The 20,772-nt window shown below is 38.4% G+C and overlaps 1 protein-coding gene across 1 annotated transcript in view; it reads left to right on the top strand.

The window, feature by feature from the left end:
• The window catches only part of LOC144447870 (C-1-tetrahydrofolate synthase, cytoplasmic-like), a 91,747-nt gene that overhangs the window by 32,677 nt on the left and 38,298 nt on the right, over positions 1–20,772 (top strand). The gene's annotated exons all lie outside the window — the stretch shown is intronic.

Here is a 20,772-nt window from a genome sequence, read left to right as displayed (position 1 = left end):
TGAGTCAATGTCAGCCCTATGACAGGAGTAAATAAATGATCTTGCAAACATAACAGTCAAATTTTGTGAGCAACCATCATAATATGATGCAATGTGGAAACTAAAAATTGTTGTTAATATTGCAGTAAACTTGTAAGTTGTAACGCAGTGTTGATGTCGTATGTTCACAACCATGCTATCAAGTAGTGGCCTTGTTGCAAGTCTTAGAGTAGGTTTTAAAAAATAGTTGAGTGGAACATAACATTTGTCTTTCAAGTAGTCACTTTATTTGTACCATTGCCTTAAAATAATGAAATATTTAATCCATATGATTCAATTATATATTCAGTCTCAGAAAAATTATTTCTATTCACAAATTCCAAAAACACTTTTTGAGTGATAAATGTTGGTAGCAGTTTATGATTATGATATATTATGTAATAGTATATGAGCATACAATTTTGATTTTTATAAAGAAGTAATTCATGCTTAAAACCTCAAGGTACAGACACTTTTCTTGTCAAAGCACTGAAATATTTCATTGATTTATCAACTTGATTAAATGTACAGTACCGTCTTGTGAAGAATCAACAGTTTTCTACTCAATTACTCTGCCAAGATTTTCAAGACCAAATTTCTTCTGTATTTTTACAAGTATATATAGAGTAAATAAAAATATGAAATATTGTCAGTAAAACATGACCATATATTGGTGTCCTTTTTAATGTCATCTGTAAGAGAGCATGATTCGTTTTCCTTCATTGAAAGCATCAGGGTACCAGGGATAGTAATCATTTTACTTCATTGATGGTACCAGGGATAGTAATCGTTTTACTTCATTGATGGTACCAGGGATAGTAATCGTTTTACTTCATTGATGGTACCAGGGATAGTAATCGTTTTACTTCATTGATGGTACCAGGGATAGTAATCGTTTTACTTCATTGATGGTACCAGGGATAGTAATCGTTTTACTTCATTGATGGTACCAGAGTTAGTAATCGTTTTACTTCATTGATGGTACCAGGGATAGTAATCGTTTTACTTCATTGATGGTACCAGGGATAGTAATCGTTTTACTTCATTGATGGTACCAGGGATAGTAATCATTTTACTTCATTGATGGTACCAGAGATAGTAATCGTTTTACTTCATTGATGGTACCAGGGATAGTAATCGTTTTACTTCATTGATGGTACCAGAGATAGTAATCGTTTTACTTCATTGATGGTACCAGAGATAGTAATCGTTTTACTTCATTGATGGTACCAGGGATAGTAATCGTTTTACTTCATTGATGGTACCAGGGATAGTAGTCGTTTTACTTCATTGATGGTACCAGGGTTAGTAATCATTTTACTTCATTGATGGTACCAGGGATAGTAATCATTTTACTTCATTGATGGTACCAGAGTTAGTAATCGTTTTACTTCATTGATGGTACCAGGGTTAGTAATCGTTTTACTTCATTGATGGTACCAGGGATAGTAATCGTTTTACTTCATTGATGGTACCAGGGATAGTAGTCATTTTACTTCATTGATGGTACGAGGGTTAGTAATCGTTTTACTTCATTGATGGTACCAGGGATAGTAGTCGTTTTACTTCATTGATGGTACCAGGGTTAGTAATCGTTTTACTTCATTGATGGTACCAGGGATAGTAATCGTTTTACTTCATTGATGGTACCAGGGATAGTAATCGTTTTACTTCATTGATGGTACCAGGGTTAGTAATCGTTTTACTTCATTGATGGTACCAGGGATAGTAATCGTTTTACTTCATTGATGGTACCAGGGATAGTAGTCGTTTTACTTCATTGATGGTACCAGAGTTAGTAATCGTTTTACTTCATTGATGGTACCAGGGATAGTAATCGTTTTACTTCATTGATGGTACCAGGGATAGTAGTCGTTTTACTTCATTGATGGTACCAGAGTTAGTAATCGTTTTACTTCATTGATGGTACCAGGGTTAGTAATCATTTTACTTCATTGATGGTACCAGGGATAGTAATCATTTTACTTCATTGATGGTACCAGAGATAGTAATCGTTTTACTTCATTGATGGTACCAGGGATAGTAATCATTTTACTTCATTGATGGTACCAGGGTTAGGAATCATTTTACTTCATTGATGGTACCAGGGTTAGTAATCGTTTTACTTCATTGATGGTACCAGAGTTAGTAATCGTTTTACTTCATTGATGGTACCAGAGATAGTAATCGTTTTACTTCATTGATGGTACCAGGGTTAGTAATCGTTTTACTTCATTGATGGTACCAGGGATAGTAATCGTTTTACTTCATTGATGGTACCAGGGATAGTAATCATTTTACTTCATTGATGGTACCAGAGATAGTAATCGTTTTACTTCATTGATGGTACCAGGGATAGTAATCATTTTACTTCATTGATGGTACCAGAGTTAGTAGTCGTTTTACTTCATTGATGGTACCAGGGATAGTAATCATTTTACTTCATTGATGGTACCAGGGATAGTAATCGTTTTACTTCATTGATGGTACCAGGGATAGTAATCGTTTTACTTCATTGATGGTACCAGGGATAGTAATCGTTTTACTTCATTGATGGTACCAGGGATAGTAATCATTTTACTTCATTGATGGTACCAGAGATAGTAATCGTTTTACTTCATTGATGGTACCAGGGATAGTAATCATTTTACTTCATTGATGGTACCAGGGATAGTAATCGTTTTACTTCATTGATGGTACCAGGGATAGTAATCGTTTTACTTCATTGATGGTACCAGGGATAGTAATCGTTTTACTTCATTGATGGTACCAGGGATAGTAATCGTTTTACTTCATTGATGGTACCAGGGATAGTAATCATTTTACTTCATTGATGGTACCAGAGTTAGTAGTCGTTTTACTTCATTGATGGTACCAGGGATAGTAATCATTTTACTTCATTGATGGTACCAGAGATAGTAATCGTTTTACTTCATTGATGGTACGAGGGTTAGTAATCGTTTTACTTCATTGATGGTACCAGGGATAGTAATCATTTTACTTCATTGATGGTACCAGAGTTAGTAGTCGTTTTACTTCATTGATGGTACCAGGGATAGTAATCATTTTACTTCATTGATGGTACGAGGGTTAGTAATCATTTTACTTCATTGATGGTACCAGGGATAGTAATCATTTTACTTCATTGATGGTACCAGAGTTAGTAGTCGTTTTACTTCATTGATGGTAACAGGGTTTTGTCAGCAGCGCCGGCATGATCACCCTACACACATTTCCGAGTGATATAACTGAGTAGGTATCGGGTGAAGGCAGTTGAAACCACACATAAAAAGTGGACAGTGACGCCATACAGTGAAAGCTGGTAAATGTTACCGATGCCGGGGTTCTCCACGCCACCGGTGTAGCCATGATCCAAGCAAAAAAAAGGAAAACATATAAAATAATTTGAAATGATGTTTCACAAATCAAGAAAGCAAGTTAGCTTCATAAAATATTTTCAGAACAATAGCAATTTTTTTTTGAAACAATACGTAGTCCGATTGTATGTTTTGATGTCCATGTTGCTGAGAGTCGATCATGATACATCACATGTACATACTGTCGCAATCTTATCAAAGTAAAAAGACGCAACGCTAATTATAATGTTGCTATTTTTGTTTCCATTGTTTTGTCTACCTGAACAATTACTGTGTGATGCCCAAACACATGTCCAAAATGGATGGACACAGCAAAGTACAGTCAAAAGTTCACGCTCCCAGGTCAAATAAATCTGCAACGTAAGACATATCTATCCAGCAAAAACTCAAACAAAACAAAAATAGTCAGAGACAATATGCAGTACACCACAGTATGGCCAACTTCAGTGAACACGGGCCGTGCTTTGAAAGAAGATGAAACCACTTGATGTCACTGTGTGGATGGTAATGAACGCAGTAAAAAATGAAATAAAGTGTGTGTGTACTCATAGTTTTCAAGAGGGATAGTTATCCAACAAAATGTTGTGCTCTAACGAATTTGTGGTACTACTTTCGCGAAGATTTTGAATGGTCATAGACATTATGACACATGCTACATCTGAACAACTTGAGAGAATATTATGGGGAACTCGTGTTGTGTTGTCTTCTCGTGAAGCCATTCTTATCCAATCTTTGTATGATCGATGGGTACGGAAATATTAGATAATTTTCATTTAGATTAGATTGTCTGTGGGAGCTGTTTTCCACCCAATGAATAGCCTTCACTTTATGTAAACAAAACGGCTTCACTAGGACGTAAACAATATGCTGGCTGGTCTATGTTGCGGTACAAGACAGCAAAGCATCGTCAGAAAACAAGCAGTAAACTTGCATGATGGATATTTAAACACAGGTATACTATTGCACATAATGTGTACTAGCCATGACTACATTCTGTGAAATTTACATCGAAAAAACCCTTATATAAAGCAGTATCATTCAGTCTCTGGGGTTGACCACCACCATCCTCACTCATTCATTCACTGCCAGAGGAACTATCATTACTGCTGGCGGTCGGTTCTAATGAATATGAATAAATTACACCATCAGATGTTAATGCTGGAGTGTATTGCTCTACGCTTGAGGCATCTGACAAATATTCAATGTCATGTTCTGGCGAAAACCGGTTGTGAAGTTGACCCTCTGGCTCGGCCCTAATGGCTTTGCATGTAAAGATAAACTGACGAAGACATTTGTGTTCCTCAAGTGACATCACGATGTTCCAAAATCTGTCATATGCATATGCAAATGAGAAGTACTTTCTGAGGTGCTCTGTGGCCGAGCCTCAAGTGGCTCATTTTTCACGCAATTTCTCATGTCAGAGCTATTCTATACTCTAAAACATTTAGAAGTTAAGAGAGAAGTGGGGACACAAACTAAATACAACACAATATTAAGGGTTTCAAAACTAATTATTTAATCTCACATCAAAAATACATGTACATGTATTTACAATTCAATGACAACTCTGCTTTGCATACATTCTAGAAGTAATTTTGCAGTTTCTGTGAAAAATATCAATCATGAAATTTATGTAATACAGTTTATCCATGACATGTACTTCTTATTAAAAAAAAGTTCACACTTGCAACGGTGTCTTTAAACCACTCCCACGTCAGCTTGTTGATCTCTTCGTTACCCGTCTTTCGAATCTTTTTTCTACGATCACCAGTTGCGTTGCTTTCGAATTCCTCCAAAAATTCAGATGTGCGTTTCAGTATATATGTTCTGTATCTGGGTACGCCCAACACCGTACTTCTCAGCCAGTTTGCGTGAGCCCACAGAACAACCACTCGCTTTGTACAGACTGATTATCTCGACCTTCTCGTTCAAAGTCAACGTCTTCCGAACAGTCTTCGCCATGATTTCGATGATAAACGGTAAGTAATGCTGCGATACGATTTTTTACGGCCGCCATTGATGTTTTGTTCACGTGGTTCACATGTTAATGTGATGACACACTTTGACCTCCGACCTGTCAATTGTACTTCGATGTTTCTTTGTACGGTAAATTTTCTGACTCCTTTCGGCACTGCAGCAAGTGTTAAACGGTATCGTTGACATTACTGTGGGTCTATTGGCGGTACGGTCACCCTGTTTGATGTTACCGGGTGATGCCCACAGTGTGGCCGTAGTGAATAACATGAACGAACTACGTCATTGTCTTGTTTCCGTAGTGCAGTGCCTATTGTTAACCAAAGGAGGTGTGGGTTTTCACACCGATATGGCGATAAAACAAAACATCGGACAACCTCTGACGACTTTCTATTTGAATTGAGAGTTTCAACTCAAAGATACCGTTATACACGGTATAATTACAAAATTGGGCCGGTAATAGGTGGCCGCTGACCGCGTTAAAGAGGTGGCAGTTCTATCAAGTGTCATTAACATGTGAAATTGCACAGGACTGCCACAAAGTGACCGCTTAGAGAAGGTGGTTGCCCTGTCAGGGTGACTGCTAAGACAGGTTTGACTGTAGTGGATCCTAGAGTCCATACTTGCTACAAATAGTGGATCATAGAGTCCACACTTGCTACAAATAGTGGATCATAGAGTCCAAACTTGCTACAAATAGTGGATCATAGAGTTTTATTTATTTATTATGTATTAATCTTTCATATACAGACACCATTTCAGTGCATTAGCATTGTTCTCCCAATAGAACCTGTTGCAAGATTATGTACACAGAGATAAAAAAGGACAAACCAGGGCAAAGAGTTACAGATGCACAGTGTACTTTAAAAGATATCCACCCACATTACCAGACTACATTCTTAAGATGTCTTTTAAATATCGATGAGTTCAGAGTTGATCTTATGGATAGGGGTAGATTGTTCCATAGAACAGCACCACTATAGTGAAATGCCCGTTTCCCATATTATTTAGTTTTAGGGACGACATCGAAATCGAAAGCATCGTAATTACGCGTCGTAACGAGTAAAGACGAGTAGCTACTAGTAGCTACGATGTACTATGTGAAACAGTAGCTAATGAGGTGTTCAAATTCATGAATAACTGACAATAGATAATCAGTTCACTTTTCTTTGTTTCCCTTAAAGACGTCGTCTTTGAGCGTAGATACGCGTAATTTTTTATTGCCAACACACAATAGATAGTGATTCTCACCTTCCGTGTTTCCAATGATGACATCGTCTTCTATCGTAGTTGATCGTAGTTTGTCATAATTTTCGATCGTCAAAGAAAACCACGTACTCAGCCAGTAATGTGCTGATGAAACTAGTACTGCACATGTTTTTATGAGTGCAAGTTCATGGGCGATATTCATAAACAAAACAAAACAATAAGATATGCACGAAATCAAAGTTTCAATATTCAGTAAATCTTTTCACGAACATGACGGTATGTATTCGAAATTTATTGTGATGGACGCATGGACGTAATATTGTAACAGTCCTGGGTTAACAGTAAATCTTTGAGGAAGATTATCGTACAATTGTGTGACTCTCAAAGCATCAATCGCGGTTAGACTTTCTTTTTTGTTTTTTGCACGGCCGACAAACTAACAGTACAACTTACAAGCTCACGCTTGGCAGCCATGGTAGGGCCAAGAAATGCTGTTGAATTTCCGGGTTGCGGAAGTGCAGTTTTGACTTTTATATCATCGAATAACGGGATTTGTTTTATATATTCTAAAACAACAACTAATTTTTTATGTTTCTCAGTACAGTAACATTCCTAAATGATGGGGTTGAGTAGAGAAATCGCAATGTTCGGCAACACGTGGCGTGATGCATGATGTCGGTAGATATATAAACATAGAGACGCAAGTGATGAATGTATTCAGTTATTCGTAGCCCGAAATTTCGTTATATAAATGACGTTTTTCCTCAAAATTTTGAAGAAACAAAACGTTTTTAGGTGACTTCTAAATCAATCAAATCAAACGATATATTAACGCGAGACAAGCTTTAGTTTTTAATTTGTTTTTGTGGACAATGTTCGAATTCGACTGACGAATCCTGCGCCTAGAATCTAACACGATCAATGCACCATTCACCAGCCACATGAAAATGGTCGACATGTTTGTTGACCAGCCGAGAAGTGCATAAGGAACTTGTGAGGCAGTCCGAATAAATAGATGTAAAATCCGACATTTCGAATAAAAATTCTTCTTCAAGGTATTTTTAGGCAAGACATATTAAGTAAACATCTGAATATATCTGAAACACTTAGTTGACTAGCCGACTGTACGAATGCCATAGAAGGCATCGAATGAATAACATTGAAAATAAGCATGAAACTGATTTGTGCACAGGAAAGAAAATCTTTTTGTTTCGTTATTTTTTTCATGATGAAGACTACGTGTAAATGGTCGTAGTTTGGGCTCATGAATAACGGACAATAGGTGTTTACCTTTTATTGTCTACAACCTAAAGTACATGAATATGCGTCGAGACTTATGAATATTCACCGTAGTACATCATAACTACTAGTAGCTACTCGTCTTTACTCGTTACGACGCGTAATTACGATGCTTTTGATTTCGATGTCGCCCCTTAACTGTAGGGATGTATATGTTACCTTACTGGCTTGTCTTGTGTTATGAAGATGGATTTGGTTGGAAAGATTGAAGATTTCAGTGAGGTAACTAGGTGCGTTACCTGTCCATACTTGCTACAAATAGTGGATCCTAGAGTCCATACTTGCTACAAATAGTGGATCCTAGAGTCCATACTTGCTACAAATAGTGGGTCCTGGAATTTGTTGAGCTCAAAAAAGGGGGTCATTTCATGAACATTCATGGCCATGTTAACCAAAATCACCATAATATGTAAATACAAAGCTGTTATCATTGAAGGAGTGAAAAGTCTTTATCATTCCGCTTCTTGTATCTACTGAACAATGCCTTTCCACTTTCCATTGATAGTTGGCACTCTTCCCAAGTACTGTATAATTAGATTCACTCGCTGTCAGCCATCTTGTCATTCCACTTCCTAGCACCGCTGGGCAAAGTTGTACTTGCTGGCACTCCGTAACTTTGGTCGAAACTCAACATGAGCGAACAAAAAACCCCTAAAAGGAAGAAGCAAAAGGCCTCCAGTAGCGCAACGCGCATGGAGGCCCAACCTACTACCGAAAACTGTGTAAATACACCCGAAGCTTTCACAGGTGAACTAACTATGGTGAACACGAGGGAGAACATGGACGACTTGGTTCCGGAGGACGGAACCCATCATTGAGCAGATTCCTGTTTACCCCTCCACAAGTGCCACGCCAGATGTATTCTCACAGCTACTGGGACAAATATTTCAACTCGTAGCCCAGTCTCAGGCCAGTCAAGCGACAATGGCAAATTTCTTTGCATCGCAAGGCCGTCAAGATACCAATACCAACAACTGTGGACAAAGAAGCCAGGGGTCACGCAAATTCCTTCATCGTCACCGATGATATCACCACGTAGACACAAGACTTCTCATCAGGATGTCAATGATAATGACACAGATCAAGATCATTCTGTAGACTCGGACGACTTATTTCAGGACGAATTTCCTGAGTCGTTTGAAGATGCCATATCATCCCAGGTGGAAGCTGAGGGTGAGTTAGACGCCATATTTGATGACGTTCTGGATCACATTGCTGGCCCAGTCACATGGCCCGTCTCTCAGGCGTCGGTGAATTGGCTTATGCAAAGAGTTGACAAGAGTCTTTCACCCACCCAATTAAGAGATTTACAACAAAACTACTTGGTGCCAGAAGACAGAAAACAACCTTTTGAGGTACAAGAAATGCCAGCTTCACTTAGAAGTTTAATTCGTTCTAGTGCACCACACTTCAGGAATTATGACAGGCCATACTACAAAACACACCAGGTTATGCATTCAGCTCTTCGTCAAGTAATAAAGGTACTAGAATTGGTATGTTCTTCAGCTTTTCAGACAGAGAATTTACCAGAGTTGAAGCAACAAATGAAAGTTTGTCTGATGCAACACACCTGTCGACAACAGCAAGTTACATGATGGCAGAAGTCCACCAGGCCAGAATGAAACCCCTCTTTCGCCAGGAGTATAAAAACATTCTGCAAGAATCCAAACCAACCATTAAGGGTTTCTTTGGTGTCAACTTCGTGAAAGCTATAAATGAGTCAAAGAAATCTGTCAATGCTTTTCGAAGTGTTGCAAAAGAGAAGCCACAACAGGGCTATAACAACAGAAAGAACTTCAATAACTACAACAAGGGGTCTACCAGTTATGAAGGCCGTAAAAGTGGGTATAATCCCAAATACAATAAGGGTCAGAGATACAACGAGTGATACAACAAGGGGCGAGGAAAAGGGGACAACAGTTATAATAGTGACAAGTCCAAACAATGACACTCTAACAACAAACCTTCCACATGCAGGCAGACTGCAATATTTTGTGAAAGAATGGAAAAGGATCACAAACAGTTCTTAGATCCTAAAGGTTATTCAGGGTTACAGACTTCAGCTAATCAATACCCCAACTCAAGTTTTTCAACCAGTTTCAACACCACAATCCAGGGAGGAGCTCCACACCATTCAAACAGAAATTGACATACTATTAACAAAACAGGCAATAGTACCAGTACAGCCACAACCAGACCAGTTCCTGTCAAGAATCTTTGTCGTACCCAAGCGTACGGGAGGGAAGAGAGTTATAATAGATCTAAGAGAACTAAACGTATTCATAAAAAAGGTGAAGTTCCGAATGGAGGGACACCAATTTATACAAGAAATGTTGGACAAGGACGACTACATGACATCAATAGACCTAACAGATGCGTACTTTATGATACCAATACACGAAGAACACCGAAAATACCTGTGCTTTCAATGGCAAAACCAACGTTACCAGTACACATGTCTCCCATTTGGGCTGACATCAGCACCTCGCATATTCACCAAGGTACTGAAAATACCAATGGCTCAAGCTCGAAAACAAGGAATTGTATTCAGCAGCTACATAGACGATATATTCAACAAGGCAGCACAAGCAAAACTGTGTCATCAGAACACATGCACATTAATAACACTACTTTGCCAACTGGGGTTTATACCAAACAAGGGAAAGTCCCATCTAACACCAACCAAACAACTTTGTCACCTAGGCAGATGATACAATACAGAGGAAATGGTTGTACTCGTACCATCAGAGAAAATACAGAAAATAGCCAACACTGCTACATCAATTCTGACAAAACAGTCAGTATCCCTCAGACAAATAGCCCAAGTCATGGGATTGATCGAGGATGCAAGAGGGGCCATGGTGATAGCAGCATCACATTATCGAGGACTACAACATCAACTAATCCACAATCTAGCAGAACACTCATGGGATCACCACATCAATCTGAACCAGACATCACAAATAGATTTACAATGGTGGATTCATCAAGCAACCAGCTTCAATGGGAGACCGATACAAACTCTACTTCCTGACAGAATCATCCAATCAGATGCATCACTGGAAGGATGGGGAGCCGTGTGTGCAAACCAGACTGCTCAGGGCAGATGGACAAGGGAGGAAAAGTCTCTTCACATATTAGTGTACTAGAGACAATGGCAGCAAATCTAGCACTTTGAACTTTTCTTCAAAACGAAAGGAACATAAGTGTGACCCTACAAGTGGACAACACTACTGCAGTAGCCTATCTGAAGCACCAGGGAGGATCCAGGTCTCCGACACTATGCCATGTAGCACTCCAAATATGGTAATATTGGAGGTAGCTAAATGGTCCAAAATTGAACAGTTGCGGGGCAAAGTGCTAGATTTAGCACTTCGCCACTTTTTGACAAAGTGCTATATCTAACACTTCGTCAGTTTTCGCCGAAGTGCTAGATCTAGCACTTCGCCAGAAAACAACGAAGTGCGGGACTGTAAACAACAAAGCGCCTCGAACGGCTGGATATAACATGGTCGTTCGCATCGATAAACGTCACATACATGCGTTATGTCAGTAGTCCGTGTACGTGGTCGTGTGGCGCATGATCGACTCCAAAACTTATCTTTGGCCGATTGTAACAACGACACGATTTATCTGAAGTTTGTTAAATGTTTGCCGTGTGAAACGGCCGGTTGAAAGTTCACGTTGCTGTATGTATGGTTGTGTCCCGGGGGTTGTGTGTTCTGTTACAAACATGCCTTGTCAATACCTCGCGGTGGATGGACTTGCGCGATCACAGAAACAAGTGTTATTATTTTACCCCTTTCATATACAATTGGCTAAAACACGTCAATATCATCGATATTATCGACATTGTATTGTATTCTGATAGAAACATTTTGATACATATCTCGGGAAACTAGTGCCTGTGGGCGGGACTGTACTTCAGAATCTGCAATCTACTCTGTAAACAAGGACGAGCCACTCAGTATTTCTTGTACCATGTCTATTTTAGAGCGGGAAAGATATATCAATCATAACGTTTTGAAATAAATTTGAAAATCACTGAAATCTTTATCCAGTATCCATCTTTCAGTATAATCACCTGTGTGCTTATTTTCATTCTAATCTATGAAGTAGTAGAACAAGAATATTGTGCAAAATCATGTCATAAAATAACATTACACGAGGTAGAGCCCTCCGGGGACACATTTATTCTATAAAAATCTTTTAAAATTTCTCCAAACTGTTTGAACGGATAGTTTTATTTTGTTGATCTCTCTGAAATGACAAAATCAATATGGGGGTCATACATGTGTTTGTTTTTAAACAAACCGACACCCCTTTCTTTCCCCTGGATCCTATATGGTTAATACAGGATTTGGCAGCCATGCTGGATTCTAAAGATAAGTTTGACAATATGCACTTTATTTTCGGGATGCATTCCATGTTAAATTGCGGTGTGCTTTTAAGACATACTATAGTCGTTCCCACTTATCACAACCCTACCTATGAGCTCCCACAATCTTTCTCGTATATACCATTTCCTATCGCTATTTCTCGAACGGTCGTCATCTGTATTTCTTAAATTTGTTAATGATATGCAATCCAGTTAACGAAGTGACGTTTATTACTGCTCCACGATCCTCGGCGTCACACTACGCTAATTGTAGCATTATGACGTCACTTCCTCTGGACCGAACCAAACTATAAGCAATGGCTATTATTATTATTTCCCACATTGGATATAATTTCTGAGCGAACAGGAATTACATACGGGACGATATTGAAGTTGGTGATTGTCTAGGAATGCAAAAAAATTCAGTAAACAGTAATGTCATGATGGTTTACTTGATATCTGGCGAAGTCATGGATTATTTATTGTCGTTGTTTTCAGTCAAGAAGTTGGCAGTACCAAGTATATGGAATTTACAAAACAGTAGTAACGGGTTATTTATAGATTTCTATCAAAATATTAACAGCAATGAAGGGCTGAAATTAAAATTGTTCACACGAATATGTTTTCGCACTCATGTTCTCTATAGCAATATTTTTTGTCATCTATTAACGATCTGATAATACTGAAAGAAGTGAATCTATTCAATAGAAATATAGTGAACATGATATAAACTTACACCCAGACTTTATTTTCGTGTTCAACGATCAAGAAAAATCTTCGCTCTCGCATCTAGACACACACTAACACCCCCCCCCCCCCACACACACACACCAAGAAATTCAGTTTTCCTTTATATGCTTTCTTTGTCATGCAATGTTACATATGTCACTGCCATTAAATCTGCAGTATGAAGTCTATGACCCACGCCGAACTAAGTGTTTCTACTTCCTGAAATCTTCGAAGTTTCGACTGTATATGGGAGTGCGTTATTTGACATGAACAGCTGTCAAAATGGAGGTCTAAGGTTGTTGGTAGTGGTGTCAAGCCGTTGTCAAGTACGGAGTACGAAACGTGGTACCGAAACCACCACATGCCTGTAGTTGAAGTCTGTGACGCACGCCTGACAAAATGTTCGTAGTTTCGACTGTATATGGGAGTGCGTTATTTGACGTGGCAGCTGTCAAAATGGCGGTCTGCGGTTGTTGGTATCGAAAAAATACAAAACTGAACGTTACTAAAAATTACGAAGTAGAAATTTGTTTGTGCATTGGCAAAACATACAGAAAATCAAACTCTAAGGTCGTTAAACACAGGAAGTAACATTTTACACTGTGAGTAATAACATGTCCATTACCGGTATAACATGACATATTTACCGATGACCTAGCACTTTGCCACACTTTGCCACTCTTTGTTGAAGTCTAGATCTAGCACTTCGCCACTTTTTGACAAAGTGCTAGATCTAGCACTTCGTCAGTTTTCGCTAAAGTGCTAGATCTAGCACTTTGCCCCGCAACTGTTCCGATTTTGAATTCTTATTTACATGAATATTGCGAACAACAGAATATCAACCTAACAGTAGGACATCTACCGGAACAAATCAATGTCCTAGCAAACAAAATGTCCAGAGTGTTCCACAATCAATACCAGCTGAACACGTACATCTTTCAGAGAATCTGCAAACATTTTCATCAACCCGAGATAGACTTGTTTGCAAGTCATACAACAAAACAACTTCAACAATATGTGTCATGGAGAAGAGATCCACAGGCGTTGGCAATAAATGCATTCGCTCTAGCATGGACAAACAAAAGCATATACATGTTTCCACCACCACCTCTAATATCCAGATGCCTTTAAAAGCTGTGAGCAGACCAGGCCAGGTCCATAGTCATAACACCAGTGTGGGCCAAGAGGCCTTGGTACCCATTGTTGCTGCAAATGTCAGGAACCTCTGTTACCACAACACAGGAATCTACTACTAGAACCACACACAGGGAAACCACCAAAAGTCAATCTGACTCCACTTGCCGCCTGGATGCTCTCAGGCAACACTACAGACATCAAGGAATTTCAACAACAGCTACCGAAATACTACTAAAGGCAGTCCGCCATGGGACTTCGAGACAGTATGACTTTAAATGGAAGAAATATGCTTGCTGGTGTCATCAACGGAAGGCAGATCTAATTCATTGTCCTATAACGGTAATCATAGTTTTCCTGACTGAACTATTCCAGAAACAACAACTTTCATACAGTACAGTGAATGGCTATAGAGCTGCTATCTCATCAGTACACCTCAAGATAGATGGTAATCCTATAGGAACCCATCCATTACTATCTAAATTATTCAAGGGATTCTATCATATTCACCCACCAAAACCACGTTATCCTTTAACCTGGGATGTTAGCAAGGTATTAAATTATCTGAAGTCTCTACACCCTAGCTCTACCTTGAGCCTCAAGCAACTTACTTTGAAGACTGTCACGCTCATTGCTCTGACATCCTCGAATAGAGGCCAGACAATAAGCAAGTTAGACATTGAATTCTGTAATATCACTCATGATTTCATTCTGTTTGTTATTCCGGAGCTGACAAAGACTTCGTCAGTTACCAGACCTCATAAGACTGTAAAATGTCCAAGTTTTCGAGATAAGGCTCTTGATGTGAGACATTATGTTAAGCAGTACATCAAGAGAACCTGCAGATACAGAGATCTTGCTGTACGGGAAGGTAGAAATCATTCATCAAAGTTATTTATTTCATTTAGAAGACCCTACAAACAAGTAACCTCACAGAAAATTGCAAGATGGGTAAAAACAGTTATGTCAAATGCAGGCATAGACACCAGTCATTTCAAGGCACATAGTAAAAGGGGAGCTGCCTTTTCAGCAGCCTTGCATCAGAGGGCAACACTGACACAAGTCCTACAACTTGGAGACTGGTCGACCAGCACAACCTTCACCAAATTCTACCGTCGACACACAGATTCCTGGTCGTTTGATACTGCTATCTGCCTCAGGGCAGTGATAGGTCAGTTTATATTTCAATTTACATTTCGTCCAGCCTGGGAGTCGGCATTGTTAAGTAGATACAAGAAGTGGAATGATAAAGACTTTAAAATTTGCCTAAACCTACCTTGAAGTGCAAATTATATGTCTTTGAATGGAGCGTAGTGTATCTACTACGCTCCTCCCACCCACCCGTCCCGACTACATGTAAATTGCATCATCTGCCTCTGTGCTTTAAAAATTGCTGTATAGCATTACTATACAATTTACAATACAACTTGCCAACTGGCCCACTGAAGTGGAATGACAAGATGGCTGACAGTGAGTGAATCTGATTATACAGTACTTGGAAAGAGCGCCAACTATCGATGGAGAGTGGAAAGGCATTGTTAAGTAGATATGCTACGCTCCATTCAAAGACTTATAATTTGCACTTCAAGGTAGGTTTAGGCAAATTTTAAATTTTCCATCAAACTTTGGTGAAAAATGCAAAAATGAAGTTCAGCATTCACATTGATGCCAGACCCCCCTCCCCCCTAAAGGAACAAAGTTTGCCTCTTAGCTTGTGTGACATTGTGCGATCGTCCCTACACATTGAACACTACAAAAGCAATAAAAACTACTAGTGGAAAAGGCATTAAAAGAGTCAGACAGTTAACTGACAATAAAGGAGTCCCATCAATGACAGAGAGAGAATTTGAGTGGTAAATTCTTGGTACAAGCAGGTGACAAACATCCCCGAGTAGCATGTACCTTCCCATGGCATTCTATGGGGGAGATGCACAATGCATATTGGAACCCGCAATGCTTGTATTGCTTTAGTCAAATAGTCCAACCAATGTATGTTGATTTTCAATCAAGCCTGTGTGTAAAGTTTAAACAATAAGGTATTCCCCGTCTCATGGCAGATCTCGCGAGATATGCAAATATGCCTAACAACGGTTGTCAAGGGGTCAAGCTATCAGCCTTGCCATGTTTGTTTACATGAAGGTCAACACATTTGTCTGAATAAAAAAACTCCCTTTTTTGACCATCTACAACCATAAGTCGTCATGGAAAACATTGACAAATTGAAAGTATCCAACTAAAGAGCTTGTTACGAAAATTTTGCATGTCAACAAGTTATGAGAAAAATACTTCGCGGTGTCACACCGTCATTTCCGAATTGACTGTCATTTCTGGGAATACGCTGTCAGTGCCAAACTTATGCAGCATACTATATGGCTATACTATTTCAATCTTGAGAAATGGTAATTAATGACAAGCAAAATCAAGTAGTTTTGATTATTAGTACATGGTGACATGTACATAGTCATGATAGTGGAAGCATTTTCCATCACCAAGTTCAATAGTGCTATTTAGTATGCTATGCAAGCGAAGTGTTGCGTAGTAGTAGTAGTACACATACACCATAAACCCTTATGTACGTTGACATTTACGTATACATTGTTCACAAATACGGATGAAAGCTAAAAGTCTTACACATTTTTAGCAAACAAATGCTCCGTTTTGGTCCTAGAGTTCAGAATTGAACAGTTCTTAATTATCGAGACTGGTCGGGAAATCATAGTCTAGTTCCTGATGACCCTATTCTGATTTACGCTACGTTATCGTGTACAGTAACAGCCACTGTGATTATGAATGTATGATATGATATGGTGTTCCTTGACAGAGGCTGCTGTCACATGGTATATTTTATCACTTTAATACTATAATTGCTATAGATCCATAGTACATGTACAACAATTTTTTTTTTTGAGCTCCCCAAAGTTTTTAAAGTAACATTGACATCAGCGAAGAATTTCAGAAATGGTGCAGGGAGCGGGGACTTGGTACAAAGACAATTGAGCAACTTAGCAAAGAGGACATTGGATCCATGGAGGTAATAACAGCGATGGATGAAGATGATATCAACGAAATGTCCCTACCACTTGGGCAGTGGTGTATGCTGAAGCGGGCATGGTGGGAACTAAAAGACATCAGAGTAGAACACCGGAGTCCAACATTAGAGGAAAGATCAATCAAAGCAGCGGCACGCTTGCAACACTAACTGACTGTAAGCCCATAACAACAAAAGATCTAGCAAATGATAAGGAGCTGAATAAGCTGTTGGAAAATCTGGGAATTTTAGAAATTTGTCAACAGAAACTAAGAAAAATATATGCACCTGTTATGACTTTGCCAAGATATAGATTTATTTGAATAGTTATGACAAAAGAAATTTAAAGGAATGACCCATGTTAATCCATCCATCCATCCATCCATCCATGGACAGCCATATCTCTTACACCCATTGGTCAATTTTAACCAAACGTGGTTCATTTAAGATCACTATATAATCACTATGTACAATCAATTTTGTATATTAATTAGTCATTTAACACTATATAATCACTATGTACAAGCAATTTTGTATATTAATTAGTCACTATATAATCACTATGTATCAAGTTATGAACTTGCCACTTAATTGTACAAACATATGTCACACAGTCATTACAATGTAAATAGTGTTTAGGTGGGGGTCTATGTCTTCAAGTGTAGAAGATTTGTTTGTACCTCAGTTGGTATGGCTATTTAGCATGTGTTATTTAAGGGGGCTTCACACTGCAATATATAGTCCGCTCTAAATCACTAAAAACAATAGTTCGTTATTTAGTCCACTTTTAGACTTGATTTGTGAAACAATGGACCTGGCGTAGCATTCCAAAGTCTCAGTGTCCTCGACCCTAAGTATAAGGTTGCAATAATTGTAGCGTTTGTTATGATTCCAAGGGGGTTTTTCTTCTGTTTTTAGCACAACTGAACTGAGGTTCAATAGTGCTATAGGGATCGCCCGGCGTCTGTCTGTCTGTTAGTGTGGACGTGTGTGTGTGTATGTAAACAACTTAAATTCAAAAACAGCAGGACCGATTACCATGATATTTGGTGGGTCCATTACTTTGGGTGTCTAGTTGGAGAATTGTTCAAATCAAAATGATATCACCACCGGTTTGTGATTTGGGTCAAAAAATTTAAACTCAAAAACTACCTGACAGATTGGGCTGAAATCTGGGTGAAACATTCTTCAGGGTGTTTTTACTAAGAATTGTTCATGATATGATAATTCCATCAGTGATATGCAAATTGGGGCTAAAAATGTGTCTTTTTGGTCAAAAATCTATAACTCCAACACCACTGAGCAGATTGGGCTGAAATTTAATGGGAATGAATTTAGGGATGTATGGATGAAGAAATATTAAGCATACAATGATTCCATGAGTGATATGCAAATTAGGTGTAAAAATGTTCATTTTTGGTCAAAAACTTATATCTCCAAAAGAACTTGGTCAGTGAGTCTGAATCTTGGTGAGATTTTTCTGAAGGTGTTATTCTGCAGATTTTCAAAACATGTTGACAAAATTGGCCCTAGCAACCATGACCACGCCCTTAGCAACAACCGAATGGCAGTATATTTTGGTTAAATAACAACATCTGATAGGCAAGTGAGTAAACATTAAAAAATGTATGCAAATATCTTTAACCATGACCACGCCCATAGTAACAGCCAAATGGTCATGTATTTCACAAAGATAACAGGGATTAGAAGACAATTGAATAAACATTCAAAAAATATATGTAAATTTGCCTAGCAACAAGACCACACCCATAGCAACAGCCAAATGATCACGTATATTGCGAAGGTAACAACAGGAATTGAAAGACAAATGAAAAAAAAAACATTCTAAAAATGTATGCAAATATGCCTAGCAACAAGACCACGCCCATAGCAACAACCAAATAATCACATATATTGCAAAGATAACAATGGGGATTAATAGACAATTGAATAAACATTCAAAAAATGTATGTAAATTTACCTAGCAACATGACCACACCCATAGCAATAGCCAAATGATCACGAATATCGCAAAGGTAACAAACAGGAATTGGAAGACAAATGAATGAACATTCAAAAAATTTATGCAAATATGCCTAGCAACAAGACCATGCCCATAGCAACAGCCAAATGATCACATATTGCGAAGATAACAATGGGGATTAATAGACAATTGAATAAACATTCACAAAATGTATGTAAGTTTGCATAGCAACAAGACCACGCCCATAGCAACAGCCAAAGAATCATGTATATTGCAAAGATAACAGGAATGGAAAGACATGAATGAACATTCAAAAATGTATTCAAATATGCCTAGCAACAAGACCATGCCCATAGCAACAGCCAAAGAATCACGTATATTGCAAAGATAACAGGAATGGAAAGACATATGAATAAACATTCAAAAAATGTATTCAAATATGCCTAGTAACAAGACCATGCCCATAGCAACAGCAAAATGATCAAATAAATTGCAAAGGTAAGAGGATTAATAGACAAATGAATAAACATTGGGGGGGGGGGGGGGCAGTGACTTCTTGTTCCTGTTGTACTTAAAAATAGTGCCCCCCTGCAATTCATCCACAAAACAATCCAACCCCTCTTTGACAAATAAAAAAAACACTGCTCACCCCCACCCCCGACATCTATTGACAAGGAACATTCTTCTTGTTCTTGCAAAAGACACTCTAGATTCTCAAAGCACAATACAGCACACTGCATAGTTAATTTTACTTGTTACATTTACAGTAAGTTTAAGTGTATCTGGTAAATTGCTATCCCAAATCCATTGCTTCACGTGTATAAAGCTCTTTAGACAGGAACCCTATGAGAAGTATGATTGTCTGTTCATGGACATGCAAAATATTCATGGTTTAGTAACCAAAAGTTCTAGGATATCTCTTCAATTGAGTGAATTATTACCATTATAGATTAATTTAGCTAATTATAAAGTACAATATTAGAAATGGAGTTAATATAATTATAAACCTAGGGGTTTCAGTGAGCTTGAAAGTGGGAGAGAACTGGAAAAAGTATGTGGTGAAGTGCATGCTAATTACATGCACGCCTGCTATACAAGCGCGTGGGGGGGGGGTCCCCCTCCCATGGTAAGAGCTTTTTGAAAAATGAACACCTTTTGTAGGCCATTTAGAGCACCATTCAGAAATTAAAACACAACATTACTTGGTTATATCATAAAAGTATCACTAATTTTAGGGTTTCAAAAGTTTAAATCATTTCAAGTCATATTGACATAAATAATAATAAATAAAGATCAAGTAGAAAGTAGGAAAATTTGGAGAAAACATGCACACTGTGGAGGTCAGTTACCATTTAGAGATACAAATTCATTAAATTATTTGAAAGTGTGTTTCTATTGGCTATGTTTGTGTGCAATTCAACATGTTCAGGTCAATGGAGGCACAGTTTTAGAGTCAGTCCACCCAGTAGATTTGAAGGTATTTCATTTCTTATGTGTTATGTGTACAGCTACACATGCAAGTTTTTATACCACATGATGACACAATGCAATTAATGGCCTGCAATATTGAGAAGTCACTTCTGACAAAACTGTTGCTTAAAGGTGCAATGTTATGACTCCATGTCATATGCTTGGGATGTAT

The sequence above is a fragment of the Glandiceps talaboti genome, chromosome 2, assembly GCF_964340395.1.
Source record: "Glandiceps talaboti chromosome 2, keGlaTala1.1, whole genome shotgun sequence".
NCBI lineage: Eukaryota > Metazoa > Hemichordata > Enteropneusta > Spengelidae > Glandiceps > Glandiceps talaboti.
Note: the sequence above shows the minus strand (reverse complement) of the source record. Positions and strands in the feature narration are given on the sequence as shown.